Genomic DNA, 17,667 nt, shown 5'->3' on the forward strand with positions numbered 1-17,667 from the left:
TCTTCTATTTATATAACCTCTGTGGACAGCAGAAGAATAATTATCTTCTAACGTGTAATGTTGTGCTATACGTAACACAATATTCAGAGTATACAGTATTCAGAATATATATTACACCAATTTGGTGCAAATTAGCTGGTTTCCTGCCTCTCTCAAAACGAAGCCATTGCGGCGACCTGAAGACCGACCGGGAAATGATAAGAAAAAATTGACTTTTCCAACAAGATATATTTTGTTGCTGTATTCTGTTGCCGATGTAATAACATCTGTAAACGAAACTAAGGAAGTTAGCTAAAATTCACGGAGAAGAAATAAAACCTTTGAAATCTGCCAGTGACATTACGATTTTGTCAGAGACGGTAAAGGACTTGGAAGGACAGACGTTGTGGTAGTGTAGGGAATGTGTTTCATCCTGAAGATGAGCATCAACAACAATAACAGAAGTATAATGGATTGTAGCCGTCTTATACCAAGGATTGTTGAGGGGAGTAGATTTGGAAATGAGACGTTAAAACTAGTCGATGACTTTTGTTGCTTGGTTAAAAAATGAATGACAATGGTCAAAGTATAGAGGTTATAAAACTTAAACTGGGAATATCAAGAAAACCGTTTCTGAAAAAGAAAAATTTGTTAACTTCGAATACAAATTTTAATGTTAGCAAGTTTATGCTGAAGGTATTCGTCTGGCGTATAGGCCTGTACAGAAGCGAAACATGGCTAGTAAAATGGTCAGAGAAGAAATAAGTAGAAGCTTTTTAAATATGGTACTATCGAAGAACTTTGTAAATTAGATGGATACATCAAATAACAAATGATGATGTACCGAATCTAACTCGAGAAAAAAGAAATTTGTAAACCTATTTCAGTATCAAAAACGTCTACGGGTAGGGTCTGACCCACAAAGTACTGTGGAACAGGCTGAACAAAGAAATTTTGATTTGTTTTTAATTTATTCAATACTTTAGGTTTGTTGCCATATGACAAAAAGCCGAAAATATTGATTGATTATTAATCGTTCCGTTACAGAGACATGGGAAACGTAATCTATGCTGTAATTAAGCATCATTTTCACTTACCTTAAAAATATAACTTGATTTAATCTAAGTGGTAGAAATAATTCACTCTTCCATTTGCTTTTGCTTGTGTTTACGTATACGCGATCTTCAGCAAAAACTGACTGACAGCTGTCACACAGACACTTCCTTGTTCCTGACACGGGTGTTAGAAAATGATACCTTATTTACAACCTGTCATGGGCGATGCAACTATCATTGCTGTCGACCGTTTGAACGTATGTGTGGCAAAATGGTCACTGCAACAACATTTGATTAGCGATTAACATTTCAATTTACATAACAAACTAAGATTTTCACTTCAGGATTTTATTCAAATAGGACGACTTCACTCCAAAAAATAAAATGATGTGTAATGAGTGTCACACGCTGAACAAGATTTTAGATTGATCTGAAGATGGCTCAATAATGAGCCCAAACCGATAATCAATGAAGAACATTTGCAATCTTGACGTAGGATTTTTATCCACACAGATCCAACAGATCGCTGATTTCTCGCAGCTGACACGGTCAAATGGCTCTGAGCACAACGGGACTTAACATCTGAGGTCATCAGTCCCCTAGAACTTAGAACTACTTGTTGTTGTTGTTGGTGTGGTCTTCAGTCCTGAGACTGGTTCGTTGGAGCTCTCCAAACGGTCCCTTCTTCTTGTCAAGTTGTGCCACAAACTCTTCTTCTCCCCAATTCTATTCAATACCTCCTCTTTAGTTATGTGATCTACCCATCTAATCTTCAGCATTCTTCTGTAGCTCCACATTTCGATAGCTTCTATTCTCTTGTTGTCCAAACTATTTATCGTCCACGTTTCACTTCCATACATGGCTACACTCCATACAAATACTTTCAGAAACAACTTCCTGACACTTAAAACTATACTCGATGTTAACAAATTTCTCCTGTGAAAGCTTCTTCATTTCCCAGTACTTACTGCAACCTACATCTTTCTGAATCTTGTTAGTATATTCGTCTCTTGGTCTTCCTCTACGATTTTTACCCTCCACGCTGCCCTCCAATGCTAAATTTGTGATCTCCTGATGCCTCAGAACATGTCCTACCAAACGGTCCCTTCTTCTTGTCAAGCTGTGCCACAAACTCTTCTTCTCCCCAATTCTATTCAATACCTCCTCTTTAGTTATGTGATCTACCCATCTAATCTTCAGCATTCTTCTGTAGCTCCACATTTCGAAAGCTTCTATTCTCTTGTTGTCCAAACTATTTATCGTCCACGTTTCACTTCCATACATGGCTACACTCCATTCAAATACTTTCAGAAACGACTTCCTGACACTTAAATCTATACTCGATGTTAACAATTTTCTCTTCTTCAGAAACGCTTTCCTTGCCATTGCCAGTCTACATTTTATATCCTCTCTACTTCGACCATCATCAGTTACTTTGCTCCCCAAATAGCAAAACTCCTTTACTACTTTAAGTGTCTCATTTCCAAATCTAATTACCTCTGCATCATCCCAGTTAACTCGACTACATTCCATTATCCTCATTGCTTTTGTTGATATTCATCTTATATCCTCCTTTCAAGACACTGTCCATTCCGTTCAGCTGTTCTTCCAGGTCCTTTCCTGTCTCTGACGGAATTACAATGTCATCGGCGAACCTCAAAGTTTTTATTTCTTCTCCATGGATTTTAATTCCTACTCCAAATTTTTCTTTTGTTTCCTTTACTGCTTGCTCAATATACAGATTGAATAACATCGGGGAGAGGCTACAACCCTGTCTCACTCCCTTTCCAACCACTGTTTCCCTTTCGTGCCCCTCGACTCTTAAACCTATCTAATCTAAGGACATCACACACATCCATGCCCGAGGCAGGATTCGAACCCGTGACTGTAGAGGTGGCGCGGTTCCAGACTGAAGCGCCTAGAACCGCTCGGCTACTGCGGCCGAGTGTCAAAGAATAGCACAAAGATTATCGATTTTCAACTCTTTCTGCCGCGCGGGATTAGACGGGCGGTCTAAGGCGCTGCAGTCATGGACTGTGCGGCTGGTCCCGGTGGAGGTTCGAGTCCTCCCTCGGGCATGGGTGTGTGTGTTTTTCCTTAGGATAATTTAGGTTAAATAGTGTGTAAGCTCAGGGACTGAGACCTTAGCAGTTAAGTCCCATAAGATTTCACACAACTTTGATCATTTCAACTGTTTCTACCTACATAATAATGCTAAACACAGTGTATCTCGATGAAGCCAGGCTGTATGTGTTACAAGACGGCAACGTCATGGGTATACCAGTGGTTTCCTTAACATTACACGTAAATTTTCCGGTTTGTTGCTAAATGGCAACACCATGCAACAGAAGGTTAAAGTAAGATGTTACCGTTAAAGATGGAGCTTATTTGTCTTGTGGTACTGATAAACATTTTTGCTAGATGTGCAGAGAAGTTGTGCCTTACATGACGTAATCGTGTTGGCTTTGCCGGCTGCGTAGTGCACAGCTTTGAAAAGTGTGTCTCCAGCGTCGGCAGCCTCCCTGACCTTAGAGGCAACCGGAAAGAAGCGCCGGTGTCCTGGATACAGGTCTGGCGTGAGTCCTGGGAGGACCATAACGGGGAGATTTATAAGAGAAAGTGCCGGCGCGACTGCTGCCGGCCGCCGGCGCCTGCGCGACGGACGGCGATGTCACACACAGGCCCCGCATTCCCGGCGCTGCTTCATCCGGCCAGCCACCTCAACACACAGTTTTAATCACATATGGCCTCCCCCAAGGAAGCGTACTGGCCCCAACACTTTTTAATATATATACTAATGTCCAGCCCCTCCCCCAAGGCACCGAAAGCTTCATATATGCAGATGATTGCGCCATTACGGCTCAGGCAGACAGCTTTGAAACTGTTGAACAGAATCTGTCAGAAGCCCTCGAACAGCTTGCCACCTACTATTAGGGGAACCATCTTAAACCCAACCCAGGCAAAAGCCAAACCTGCCCCTTCCACCTAAAGAACAGACAATCTGCAAGGAGACTACAACTTAACTCGGAAGGAGTGCCCGTGGAACATTGCGAAACACCAAAATACTTAGGCGTCACCTTGGATAGAGCACTCACCTATAAAAAGCACTGCATGAACACTAAACACAAAATAGCCGCGAGAAACTATACTGTGCGCAAACTAACGGGCATTACATGGGGGGCACAGCCTGGAATAGTGAGAACCACAGCTCTCGCTTTGTGCTATTCAACAGCGGAGTACGCGTGCCCAGTGTGGTACAATTCTAGCCACGCCAAGCAAGTGGACATACCACTTAATGAATCCTGCCGCATCATCACAGGCTGTCTGAGACTAACCCCGACTGATAAATTGTACTGCCTGGCAGGCGTGGTTCCACCAGATATTAGGAGTAGAAGGAAAGTAGCGGCCAGGAAGACCTCACCTGCCCACGTGCTGTACAAACACCAGCCAGCCCGCCGTCGACTAAAATCTAGAAAAAACTTCCTGCACACAGCAGAAAATATCGTCGGGACACCGCAGCAAGTGAGGCTGGCAATGTGGCGAGAAGGAAACGCGCACCTTGGGGAATGGTTAGTCCCAAACGAAGAACTCCTTCCCGGAAATATGGAAGGATGGACGACATGGAAATCTCTTAATAGGCTGCGCTCTGGTGTCACACGATCCAAAGAGAATATGCGCAAATGGGGCCTCTCAAATGAACCGGCGCTGTGTGACTGTGGACACACTCAAACCACCATCCACCTCACGCAGTGCGTGCTGTGCCCAAGCACCTGCACCATGAAGGATTTGATGAATGCCACCCCGGAAGCGCTGGACGTGGCCAGGTTCTGGTCCAAGATTCATAAAATAAAAAACTACTTGACGCTACTTATATATCTGTACACTTTTATACTCTTTTTGTATTTGTTATATACTTGATATGTATGTGTTAAACACTCTGATTTTATGTACGAAGCTTCTGATACGATTAAATAAATAAATGTGTTGAATCATGAAGAATATGTTGGAAAAACATAACAGCATGGTAGTGAATGCAAAGTGGAGATTACGACATACTCGGGATTTGAGTTAAAATATTTTTCACTGAACTCGCACTCACTCGGTGGCACTTCACAGCACACATGTTGAATACACATGATCTTCAAACAGCACCAGCGTAGACTGCTACTCACAATCTTAAGCTAATGTATGCTGCATTACCTGATTTTTTAGAAGACTTTTATCTGAGTCACTTTTTTTTGCACATACGCACAAATCTCGTCTTCCTGTTGTTACTGAAACCTTGCTGTTCTTCTGTTTCGAGGTGTCTTGAATGTGCTATGTCTTTGCTTATGCAGGACTTTCTCACAGAAGAAAACACACGTTTTGGTCATCTTCAGCAGATTTTTCACGCATCACCATCAACATCATCATCAGTGTTCTGCCAAAAAGCAGGTTTTTCACATGGTAGTTCTTCAGGCTGTCCGCAGCTACACAGTGTTTCAGACAACAGAATTACGGAAGTCTATGGCCTTCAAAGATTAATTTATGAAAAAAATAATTTGTTCGTGTCCTGTGGAATCTTTCACATGGAGAGACATACCATGTACTGCTTGGAAATGTACGAGTAATGTGGTAGTTTCCCGTTACCTGCCACATAGGCAGTAGGATGCCCAACCTAAAGTCAGCCGCTCACCATAATTCAGACGCTGTCTGTAGTCGCCCCTTTGGGTTTCAGTCGCTACTTGTACTCTTTTTGTACCCAAAGAGAAAAGGTACCTCTTCCGCCAGCTCTGCCGTACCGAAGTCCATTTTCTCCGCCTTCGCTGCCGTTGAGGTCTTCACCGTATCTCTGGCAAGTGGCCCTCACGAGGTACTATCACCCGGGCCAGGTGAACCAAGGTTTTTTTAATGAGGTGTTACTCCCTCCCTCCTCCTTTCTCAACCGGGCTTATGACCGGCTATGGCGGAGTTAGCTGGATAGAGGGATTGAAGAGGAGCAGTTAGGATTTAGAAGAGAAAAATGGAGATGCTGTTAGCCTGTTAAGAACTATAGGGGAAAGATATATGGAAAAAGGTAGAGACATCTTTGCTGTTTTTATAGATTTAGAAAAGGCTTTTGATAGAGTTCAGTGGAACAAGCTGATGGATATTTTGAAGAGGAAAGGAGTAGATTGGAAAGAGAGACGACTGATACAGAATCTATATTTACACCAGAAAGTAAGGATAAGGATTGGAAATGAAATGTCAGAAGGAAGCAGCATTGGACGAGGTGTTAGACAAGGTTGTTGCACTTCGCCACTGTTGTTTAACGTATACGTTGAACAGATTGTTGCGAAAAGCTTAGATGTGAAAAGAGGAATATGTAGTGGTGGAAAGAGCATAGAATGTATAAGATTAGCTGACGACGTGATATTAGTGCCATCCTCTTCAGGTCTACATAATTTGCTCTTCCCTTCATGTTGTCTATCATCTTGTATCTCCTTCTTCCTCTCAGTCTTCTCCCACAAACCAGTCCTTCCAAAGCATCTGCTAGCAAGCACTCCCTTCTCACTGAATGTCCCAACCAGTTCTTTTTCCTTTCTCTTACAACCTTCAGCAGACATCTTCTCTCACCAACCCTTTGCAATACTCTTTTACTACTCGCTCTTTCCATCCAGCTTATTCTCTCCACTCTCCTCCACATCCACATCTCAAATGCTTCAAACCTTTTTTCATCCTCTCGTCTCAGCGTCCATGCTTCTGCCCCATATAGTGCCACACTCCAGACAAAACATTTGCCAAGCCTTTTCCTTAGTCCTTTATCTAATTTTCCACATAAGAGCTCCTCTTTCTGTTGAATGCGTCCTTCGCTATGGCAATTCGAGTTTTCACCTCCTGGTAACATCTCAAGTCTTCAGTTATTTTGCTTCCAAGTTATTTAAATGGACTTACTTGGCTAATGGTAGATTGTCCTATTTTAATATTGGACAGTCTGCGTCTTGTACTGATAACCGTACTCTTTGTTTTTGCTATGTGTATTTGCATCCCATATTCCACACAAACTTCATTCAGATCTTTCAGCATGTTATTCACTATCCGCTCACTTTCTGCCACTAATATCATGTCATCAGCAAATCTTATACAGTCTATTCTCCTTCCACCAATACATATTCCCCTTTTCACATCTAAGCTTTTCGCAATAATCTCTTCAAGGTATACGTTAAACAACAGCAGGGGAAGGCAACAACCTTGTCTATCACCTCATCCAGTACTGCTTCCTTCTAACATTTCATTTCCAATCCTTATCCTTACTTTCTGGTGTAAATATAGATTCTGTATCAGTCGTCTCTCTTTCCAATCTACTCCTTTCCTCTTCAAAATATCCATCAGCTTGTTCCACTGAACTCTATCAAAAGCCTTTTCTAAATCTATAAAAACAGCAAAGATGTCTCTACCTTTTTCCATATATCTTTCCCCTATAGTTCTTAACAGGCCAATAGCATCTCTTGCTCCTTCTCCTCTTCTAAATCCGAACTGCTCCTCTGCAATCCCTCTATCCAGCTAACTCCGCCATAGCCGGTCCCAAGCCCGGTTGAGAAAGAAGGAGGGGGAGGAGTAACACCTCGTTAAAAAAACCTTGGTTCACCTGGCGCGGGTGATAGTACCTCGTGAAGGCCCATTGCCAGGGATACAGTGAAGACCTCAGCGGCAGCGAAGGCGGAGAAGATGGACTTCGGTACTGCAGAGCTGACGGAAGAGGTAGCTTTTCTCTTTGGGTACAAAAAGAGTACAAGTAGCGACTGAAACCCAAAGGGGCGGCTACATACAGCGTATGAATCATGGTGAGCGGCTTACTTTAGGCTGGGCATCCTATTGCCTATGTGGAAAGTAACGGGAAACTACCACATTATATTCCCAAGCAGTACATGGTATGTCTCTCCATGTAAAAGATTACACAGGACATGAAGAAATTATTTTTTTGATAAATTAATCTTTGAAGTCCATAGACTTCTGTAATACTATTGTCTGAAACACTGTGTAGCTGCGACACACTACTGTCGAAATCGCAACATAAGACATTAAAATGACATTACGTATATTTTTATGTAAGCAAAAAGAGTGAACTCAGCAGCCCTGAAACTGGTAAAGATCTATTTAGAAAGAAGGAATCGACTGTAATATAATGCTGAACAGACGTTGTTGACACAGGCACAGTTATTCCTGTCTATTCCAATACACAAAGGGCGTTCAATGCGTAACGCCACACATTTCTTTCCTGAAAGCAGTTTTGTTTTATTGAGGATTCCAACAGACCATGTTATTCCCCATAGTTTTGGCTACAGAACCTTATTTTTCAACATAATCTCCGTTCAATGCGACGGCCTCACTCTGCCTTACTGGGACGGTCTGTGCGCCCACATGCTGCCACTCTAGAGCCTGGTGTCAGAGCCAACGTCTTGCTGCGTCAATAATCAGTCATCTACGTACTGCTTCGTGCAGAGTACATCCTTCACTGGGCCAAACAGATGCAAGTCGTCAGGGATGAGACCCGCGCTGTAGGATGGATGAGGAAGAAATGGCCAATGAAGTTTTGTGAGCTCTCTCGCGTGCGCAAACTTGTGTGAGACCTTGCGTTGTTACAGAGAAGGAAAAGTACGTCAGCATTTTTGATGTGACGAAGTCATTTGTTCAGTTTCCTGAGGATAGCATAACACACTTCAGAGTTAATCGTGACACCATGAGGGAGGGAGGACATCAAACAGAATAACACCGTCGCGGTCACGTAAGACCGTCGCCATGGCTTCATCGGCTGAGGGTGCGGCTTTGAACTTTTTCTTCCGAGTGGAGGAGTTGTGGTGCCACTCCATGGATTGCCGTGTTGTTTCCGGCGCGAACTCGTGTTCCATCACTTGTGACAATGTTCGACAAAAATCTGTCACGATCGGCCTCGTAACACGCAAGCAGTTCCGTATAGATGGTCTTTCGTTGCCCTTTATGGTCTTCTGTTAGGCGAAGAGGAAGCCAGCAGACACACACCTTTGAGTACTCCAACTGGTAGACAATGGTGTCACCACCACCAACAAAGACTTCCAGTTGAGAAGTGAGGTGGCTGACTATGATCCGACGATCACCGCCAATGAGAGTGTCCGCACGTTCCAACAATGCAGGACTCACAACGTGTGCGGCCGGACGGTACGCGAGAGGTCGGACAGGTTTGCGAGGCCTTGTTGTATTGATGACAAACGCCTCCAACGATTCGCCGTGTCTTTATTCACTACCATGTCTCCATAGAATTTCCGCAGGCGCCTATAAATATCTGCGATGCCCCGCATTTCGCGATTTCCGCCAAAAGGAAGTCAATGACTGCTCACTGTTGCAACGCACCTCCGTTACACAAGCCATTTTGAAGGGTACGTACAGCGCCGCTACCTGTCGAAACTAGAGATGGGCAAAGTCGTTCATCCTTGGGGACTAGTTCACTGGTGATCGCTCCTTTTTAGCTGCCGTTCATTTCTACTCTTTCACTGTTCATTGCGCTTGGCATATAGTTCTTATGAAAAATTAAAAATCAGTAGCATAGGTGACTGAAGATGGAAGGCGCCAAGAGGGAGACTTGCCTCCCCCATGGAGTACAGAGCTTTTATTCACAACAGAATTCTCTCACACACGTAATTTTCGTGATTGTGCAAAACATCTCGTTTAGTCAGTTGTAGCGTTATGTGGCTGATCCCAGTGAAATAATATAAGGTGGAGCACGAAAACCGGCCCCGAGTACGGATTGCTCGCCAATTACGCACGATTTGTTGACCGCTACGAGCAGAATAGATAAACATGTAATAATTAGCCAGTGAAGAAAAAAAAAAAGCTAATGCAAACAACTTCGAAACAATAGATGACGACTGGTAAGCGACAATGAGCAGTCTAGTACTCGGGGCAGATTTTTCGTGTGCCACCCTGTGTCACTGAAATAATATTGTAGGAGTTATCATATTCTCTTTAGAAAATGTGACACCATACACTCGATTACGAAGGGCGGCCTTCATTCGGTTTTAAGTCGGTCTGCCTTCCATAACAATGAACATGCTCTTTTACCTTGGATTAAAAAAAAAGAGGGAAAATGGCCACTCGTATGTGCCGTGCCGACATCCTTTGCATGTGTAATAAGAAAAAAATCTTCCCTTTTTACAAGTATTTCTTCTGCTGTTTATCGAACTAGTGAAGTAAGCTAATATGCCGTTTTGTTACCTTAAAAGATGTATGTATTATATACCACGTAATTTTATGTAATATACGTAATTATAAAACACATTTTAATTACCGGTCATGGACGCTGAATAGAATACGAAAAGAACGAGAAGTTCAGAGTTCAAAAAAGGTATGAAACAGATCTAGAATGGGCGTGCGAAACGAACGAAACGAACAACTCAATACTGAACTAACCATGAGCAGTCGGCAGTGGAACTGCGACGAGTGGCCACGCGAAGAAGGACGAGTCCGGCCGAGCGAGATCGAGACAGACGGGAACGGAACCGAGGCTGGAACGAGACTGGATGACATGCCGTTCGCGAACGAGACTTACCGTTACCCATTCCCGGGAACTATGAACGACCCATCTCTAGTCGGAACTCCGACCGCTATGGTCGCAGGTTCGAATCCTGCCTCGGGCATGGATGTATGTGATGTCCTTAGGTTAGTTAGGTTTAAGTAGTTCTAAGTTCTAGGCGACTGATGACCTCAGACATTAAGTCCCATAGTGCTCAGAAACAAAATGTGTTGCATTGCTTGTTGAACGCCCCTCGTAAAAATCGCTTGATTCTACTGGTTGGCGCTACCGATTATGACCATTACATTGAATTAATTTTCACTCTGCGGCGAGTTGTGCCTCGCTTTGAAACTCCTTGGCATTTAAAACTATGTGCCGGACTGGGACTCGAACCTGGGGCCTTTGTCTTGTCGTGCTTAGATAGATTAGACGGTAGAGCACTCGGCCGCGAAAAGAAAGAGTCCTAGGTTCGAATGCCGGTCTGACACACAGTTTTAATCTGCCAGGGAGTTTAAAATCGGCGCACATCCCTCAGCAGAGTGAAAATTCGTTCTTGAAACAATCCCCCAAGTTGTGGCTGAGCCATGACTCTGCAGTATCCTTTCTTCCACGAATGCTAATTCCTGATTTTCATAACTTCGTCCATATTATAAAATCCGCACCTTAACCCACGACCGAAACCCTCCCATATCCATCCCCTTACCTACACAGGATCCCCCCCCCCTCCCCCCCTCCAACATAAGAGAATTAGCGTCTTTGACGTTCTCTCTTACAGTTCATTCCGTTGCAATATTCCTTTTGTCTATGAGAAACGAGAGTGACTCAGTCAGCAATAGGAGTCCTAAGCACATTCAAAAATTCAACCTAATCAGATATATAACTGTTACTCTGTTTAATTTTAAGAGAAGATTCAATTTCAACAACTTCAACTCACGTCGCCAAGGACTCCCGTCGACACTGGTGGAAACCCATCCGTGCGGGTGCCGGATGTACTTTTCAAAAACCTACATGGAATGACAAAGAAATATCTAGAATGGCAGAAGAAACTGACGAACCTACATGGAATAACAAAGAAGCCGACGCCGATGAAAGCGATTTCCGCGAGCGAAGGATGGCCTATAACAAAAAAGCAAAAAAAAAAAAGAAGTATAGTTCAGTCGGTAGAGCATTTTCCAGCGGAAGCAAAGCTCCTTGGTTCGAGCCCGGTCCGACATACAGTTTTAACCTGGCAGGATATTTCAACATTATCTTGTTGGCCATATCTGTCTGTCCAATGTGCATGATACGCTATAGTATCGTATGTAGGTGACCGGTTTAGAGTATTCGCTCCTCATAAAGTGTGACAAAAGTGAGTAATAATGACGATAATGAATGGTACTGTACAACAGAGATGTCACATTTCAAAAGAATTTTTACCATAAAATGTAGTACAAACGTAATTAGTTAATATGAACTACGTATGCTCGTCCTCAGATATTGTAGGAAAATTAGGAGAGAATTCACATGTTATACACACAATAAGCTAAAGCGATGTCACGGTCAATCATACGTAGCTAGAACGCCTGAACCTCCAACTCCATACCCTATAATACTGCATTTAATGGGTGTGCATATGTAGGTCTTAGAGACCCATTACGTTCGTAGCTGCATCGTTTTTATAAAAATGTTTTACTAATTTTGTGGTGTCATTGCATACTCAGTATTACTGCTCATGTTTAATAGATCTGATGGTGAGTGAATAGTCGAAACTGGTGATCTATGTGTAAAGTTATACAGATTGTGATGAAAAATAACATGATTACATGATCTTGTTCTCCATCTGTTCCAATACCAATTCCTTAAATAGTCTTAAGACGACGTCGGCCACCAGTATGGAAGTAGAGTTGCCTACGCCTCTGCGGCGGCCATGTTGCGTTTACGTTACAGCGGAATGAAAGAGCGCATGATAGGAAAGTACGAAGTCCATTGAATTACTGCAAAGTCATCTGAATTAACTCTATCATTGAGACAGATACGCAAGAAGAAATCGCAAAAAATACACCAGTAAACTTTTTTGAAGTACTGGTTAGTTTCTACAATATTACTACATCTCTTTAGAGCTATTTACACTTGCAGTACATGGAACGCGTAAAGTGAAATAAAAACTTTTTAGCCGCTTAGTATTTCTGTTTTGAAGTTCGTTTGGGAGTCAAACCACTGCACTAAAAAGAAACAAACTGCATCTTTTAGGTGTTGTAATATTTTTTTTCCATGTCGGAAGCAAACAGTTGAAAACGAAACACAGATTTCATCACATAAGATAAAATCGTAAGCAGTCGTTCGTTTCAGTCAAGAAATGTTTGAAGGCATAGCAAAAAGTTATCATACGTCGTTTCTGCAGAATCTTCATGGATTCAGGCCGAATGCCGTTCATGGGTAATTTTACCAATAGCAAGTACTTCTGAGATACCAGAGACACCATAATGTTAAATCATACAGCAAAAAAGAGAACAAATGTAACAAGGAAACAGTCTTGTTATGCCGACGCCATTCCAGAGGACTTCGCGACCCAAGGGCAGACAGAACAATTTGCTTCCTGCGTAATCTCAATGCGCCGGGGAGAAAAGCACTGGCCGACATCGCGAAATCCTACTCTCTGGCATTCAGACAGTCGTGGTTACCACCTGTTGTACTCTAATGCTTGCTGCCCATGGCCGTACTTGATGAGAAATGGCATTTTTCATAACAACACCAGGGAAGTCTGTATAAATAATGATCCATCCAGCTATACCATATCTGTTGTCGACTGCTGCCTACACCAAGAATGCCTCCACACTAGCCGACGACCCATTGTGGGTCGTCCAGCCTCAACTATAATTACCTGCTGCCACTGCAAGCCGCTGACCTAAAAGCCATATCTAGGACTGATGCTTCTGGATCTTGTACTGACACCTTCCATCTGTGGGTTGCTGTGGGATACCTAAAACGTCTTCTGGGCACCTCCATTGGGTCCTTGGTTTGAAGTCTCCATCTGTGTGTCTCCTTCACTAGGCCCATTGCATGCTGCTGGTTGATCATTGCATTTGCATAGGATGGCGTGACTGGCCTGCACCAGATTTGCAGGCACTACATGACTGATGACTGCAGGCCTGACAGCTTCGCACCCTCAGACGCCCTGACTCTGTTTCTTCACTGTGGCCACCTGCCCAGTCAGGCACTCTCGTGCTGGTGGTCATCTCCCATTGCCATGTGCTGAGCAAAGTAAGCACTGCCATCCATAACCTGCAGGGCATTGACTACTTTAGGTGTATAAATTCTGTTAAATAAACATGCTGATGTTACTACCGGCTTTATGATTCCACAAATACTGAGGAACTGTTTCTTTGTACCTGCTGTCCAGTCAACCATCCTGCACCAACATCTCGACTTATTGTGGGGTCACCAACGTTTGGACCTTATGGACCTGTAAGGGACCAGTGATATCAGCAGCTTCTTGAGCCAGCATACGATACCATGATCACAGGGGGCGGGGGGAAGGAGTGAAAATAAATTATCTTTTATGACTGTGTTTCCTTCAAGTATCATAAAATGGCAGACTAAATGGATTAGTAGACTCATTTTAAATTGAAATTTGTAAAGGTTAACGAGGGCATAAATAAGAATGAGTACTGATGTAATGCAAGAAAAACTTATGCCCATATGTATACTGTTAGATGTAATCAGTGTAGTTTGTTAGAGCATAGTGTCTGCAGTACACATTCATCCCCTGTAACACGCCCCACATGTAGAAGATATGGACGTTACACCAGGCAGTGTGATGTGTACGCATGGTTAGCACAGGGCAAAAAACTAAGTTGTGTTACAATAAAGCTAAAATTAAGTGTCCTTGCATTTATCCTATTGTTTGACTACGGGGGTTGTACATAAAGTAATGCACCACATTCTATTTCTCAGCCGAAAACAATGTTACGAATGCTAAACGTTACGTATGTATCATCTGAAGTCTCCTGAGTGAGCGCGCCAAGTTTCCCTCACTTCAGACAGCTAGCGTAGCTGCAGGACAGTTTCAAAATGAGCCTGTAGGTGATGCCGTGACTGAATTTCTCACTGAAGAGAATGAAACTGTGGGGAATATTCACAAGCGTTTGTGCAAAGTCTATGGAGCATCTGCTGTCGACAGTTACTCGCTGGGCACGGAGGGTGAGGTCTTCAGAAGGCGGTCCGTCGGAGCTCCACGATTTGCAGCGGTCTGGGAGGCTGTCACACCTGTGATGTTGCAGCGAGCTTCCACATGTTTGGGCCATTAAAGGATGTCATTCGTGGAAGACATTCTGAGGACGATGAGGAGGTGATTCACACAGTGAAGTACTGGCTCTGCCACCAGGAAAAGGATTAGTACCGACAGGGCATACCAGCTCTTGTTATGCGATGGAGGAAGGCCGTAGAACGGGATGGAGGTTATAGGGTGCGTAGATAAAACACCATTCTTTCGTGTGTGTAATTCTCATTACGTTCAATAAAGAATTGTTAAAAAAATGCGATGCATTACTTTTTGGGCAACCTTCGTAGTGTGTTAGACAGAGGCTTTACAATGAGCAAATCTAATTCGCAGGTGGTTACCACTCAGGAATTGGTTCAGTCTTTATTGGATCAAGTAGCTCAACTGAAAGTAGATAATACTGATCTGCATATGCAGTTAAATGCTATGAGAGAGGAGAGAATTGCGTCTCGTTTATCAGTAGCCATCCCTGGATGGTTCTACTGATAACCATCCTTTCCCAGGCAGAGCAGGAGACAATGTATTATCATTTATGGATAACTTGTTGGACAGATGAACAGTTATTTCTATATTTATTAGGGGATGCAAAAACTCATGTAATATACCATGAGGACCTGAAAAATACTGAGACATTTGATGTGCTGTGGAGACATGGACGATATGGATGACAGAATAGCTGTAGGTACTATCCAAGCAGTTAAATGGTATGTCACAAAAGCAGAGCGAGTCCATCGAAAGTTCCATAGATAGAATAAGAAAAATCAGTCTTAGTTCATACAAGTCAATGGACAGAGACAGTGTGAGAAAGGTTCTTCCAGAAGAAACAGAGCAGAGGGCATTAGACGCATTTTTACAGGGATTACCACTCGACGTGTTGCGCAAGAAGCGCACAAAATTTCCAAAGTATTTCACTGGAACCACGTGCACAGCAAAAACTTTAGAAGAAACTGATGAAGTAACTAGAATCTGTGATATAATAAATATCTTTTCTGCTAACATAATGTGTTAATGTCACTGATAGTTTGACCATATAACATGGGGTTGTCGTCAACTGCAGTGTAGGAGGTTTGAAAAGTTGGACATCGAGTTGCAAGAAAAGGAGCAGACAGTGCCACAGAGCCACTGAGCTGCACTCCCCATAGATTTCAATGCAACAGAAACATATATAGCAGTGGAATTTTACTTGGTTAGTGTAGTAGGTAGTAAGGAACACAAGTTTTTGCTAGTCACAGGCGCATGCGTATCTGTGGCAAGTTTGGACCTAATGGGAAAGAGGTGGTTAAACCCTCCACAGTGTACTTTATGTGGAGTTAGAAGTGATGGGACCAGTCACATTGTGAGAAGAAGTGTTAAAGCAGATAAATGACCATGTATTATATTGTCATGGGGGTGGGGAGTCGAACAAGAGACAAAATGCAGAGCCACTATGTGAACAGCCATCAAGATGGTTGTGATGCTTTATTGCCACAAGCTGTAATTGCTTACAATTCGAAGCTCCACAGAAGTACAGGCGTATTGCCATACGAGGTACTGTATAGTCGCAAAATGCTGTCACTATTTGAGATAGTCAAACCTAGGGTGGGGAGAAATGGTGAGATTGTGCGAAACTTCGTGAAGACATTATAAGAGGCATGGAAGTGGGTATAGAAAGCCAACACTAACGCCCTTGAATGGCAAGAGCAGATGGGCCAGTGCAATGTTAAGCTACTGGAATATGTTTCTGGTCAGTGGGTAATGCTAACAAACTAATACACTCCAAGCAGGAAAATGAAGAAACTCGTCGCCCAGTATCAAGATCCATACCAGGTTATTGAGATGGAATTGCCAGTGAACTGCATCTTTAAAAGCTTACATGTCGAATGTATATGTCATTTTTGGTTCACACAAGCTTCATTGCTGCTGGTACCGGTGGCGCCACTCCCAGCAGAAGGGGAAAAATGTTAAGAAGAAGAGACAGACTGAACCCTCGCAAGTTACATGCACATTACCATATGGAGTGAGATCCTAGAAGTACTAGTATATTGAGATTTTGGTGTTTTATTGTGTGTATTTGTTGCTTTATGCGCCTTGGTGACAATGATAGGAGAATTTTGTGCAAATAATGAAGGATGTCATTGTGGTATTTTGAGATATTTGTTGCAGATGTTGATATATAGGGAGATTTCAGTCTGTGACAGGTTAGCAGTTATTTTAGGGAGTATTTTGTGTTGTTGCTTACCTGAATTGATTTTTCATGTTCTTATATAAGGTTTGGGCAACGGCCTTGCCGCAATGGATACAGCGGTTCCCGTGAGATCACCGAAGTTAAGCACTGTCGGGCGTGGTCGGCACTTGGATGGGTGACCATCCAGGCGGACATGCGCTGTTGCCATTTTTCGGGGTGCACTCAGCCTTGTGATGCCAATTGAGGAGCTACTCGACCGAATAGTAGCGGCTTCGGTCAAGAATACCATAATAACGACCGGGAGAGCGGTGTGCTGATCCCACGCCCCTCCTATCCGCTTCCTCCACTGAGGATGACACGGAAGTCGGATGGTCCCGGTAGGCCACTCGTGGCCTGAAGACGGAGTGTATAAGGTTTGGAAAGGAACTTCAGATGATGAGAATTAACGTTATGTATTTTATTGCGTGTGTATTGGGCGTGGGGCATGTAGATTCGGGTACTTCTAGACATCAGACTTCAATTGCAGAGGAGAGAGTGACGATGACTGCCTGAGTTCTCTGCAGGAACGAGCTCTGAGGGTTGGGGTACTTTTCACCAAGCAGGGGGACATTATCTTTACCAATCACCAGAGGACTATGAGATTAATTTACAACACATGGGGAGTAAGATACGAGGTGCGAAGGCTGAACGACACATTTTCGGAATT

General features: G+C 43.2%; 1 pseudogene; it reads left to right on the forward strand.

Annotated features, from left to right (window-relative positions):
• Positions 1-17,050: 17,050 nt before the first annotated feature.
• LOC126097478 (5S ribosomal RNA) lies at positions 17,051-17,168 on the forward strand (annotated as a pseudogene).
• Positions 17,169-17,667: the final 499 nt, after the last annotated feature.

The sequence above is a fragment of the Schistocerca cancellata genome, chromosome 1 (genome assembly GCF_023864275.1).
Source record: "Schistocerca cancellata isolate TAMUIC-IGC-003103 chromosome 1, iqSchCanc2.1, whole genome shotgun sequence".
Lineage (NCBI taxonomy): Eukaryota > Metazoa > Arthropoda > Insecta > Orthoptera > Acrididae > Schistocerca > Schistocerca cancellata.